Below are 1,145 nucleotides of genomic sequence, written 5' to 3'. Positions count from 1 at the left end.
CTGAGCACTCGCGGTCCTCTTCATCCCGCAGCATCCCAGCCTTCTAAAACCCGCCGGTGATGCTGGATGTTTTCACGCAGCTCCACGCATTGAGAACCCACTGGCAGACATCAGTGAAGGATGCCCTTCGCATGCGGCCAGTTTTTGTGAAGGATTTCTCGCCGCTGGTCAACCACGTCTCCCACTCACTGCGCAGTGCCACTTTCACTGCACGGTTCACACTGATGTCCAGTGGTTACAAATACTTTGTTTTAAGCGCCATGAAAAAAAACATGTATTAGCCGCACTGTATTATAGGCCGCAGTGTTCAAACAGCGGGAAAAAAGTAGCGGCTTATAGTCCGGAATTTACGGTATTTGCATAAATCAAGTGGTACACTATGGCGATAGACATACTGCTTCACTTGTGAAAGCAAAATCTGTTCAATCAAGACAATTGTTCTTATTGTCACATCGCCAAAAAGTGTCCTTTTTGGCGATGTGAACCAGATAGTTTTTTTTAATGTATTATAAACTGATGTAGTCATTTTATAGTTAAAATATCAAAAAAAAAATTGAAGCAAATCCAAAAGCTTTTTCGATTGATATTAGGGCTGTTGTAAACGAATATTTTAGTAATCGAGTAATCTATCGATTATTCTTACGATTAATCGAGTAATCGGATAAAAAAAATTTATAAAATAAACTATTGGCAAATCTGAAATAACACCAGTTAGTCCAGATCAGTCCAATATCTCCTTTTTGAGCATCCCTAACAGTTAAATGTTTGTAGTTTAGAAAGTTTACTTACAGAGTTCTGCAGCCTTAACTAGTCATGATAAAATGCAAAAATGTTGCTATTTTTATTAACACGATGCTATTATTTATTCTTGATTGATTAGGTATAAACAAATATAGAATTACTACAAAAAATATTAATCAAAAATTTCTAATTCATACATAACAGTAGCGAGAAGACTGTAACTTTTCAGGATGGAAAGACACCAATAAATAAATGCTTTTCAGCTTACGCCTGTAATCTGTTGCTGCGTATTTTTATTAACAAACTTACATTAAGTCCTGCATAATTTCTCTCAGTTCTACCCTCACATACAATTTACACTACACCCGGTTAAGTAACCGCTATGTTTAGATGTAACGTTAGCA

The 1,145-nt window shown here is 36.8% G+C and overlaps 1 protein-coding gene across 1 annotated transcript in view; it reads left to right on the top strand.

The window, feature by feature from the left end:
* Nucleotides 1-1,145, top strand: part of LOC107085999 (transmembrane and coiled-coil domains protein 3-like) — a 33,156-nt gene that overhangs the window by 26,007 nt on the left and 6,004 nt on the right. The gene's annotated exons all lie outside the window — the stretch shown is intronic.

The sequence above is a fragment of the Cyprinodon variegatus genome, unplaced genomic scaffold, assembly GCF_000732505.1.
Source record: "Cyprinodon variegatus isolate N-32 unplaced genomic scaffold, C_variegatus-1.0 Scaffold140, whole genome shotgun sequence".
Taxonomy (NCBI): Eukaryota; Metazoa; Chordata; class Actinopteri; order Cyprinodontiformes; family Cyprinodontidae; genus Cyprinodon; species Cyprinodon variegatus.
The sequence above is the reverse complement of the archived record's forward strand: the minus strand, read 5'-3'. Positions and strand labels throughout refer to the sequence as shown.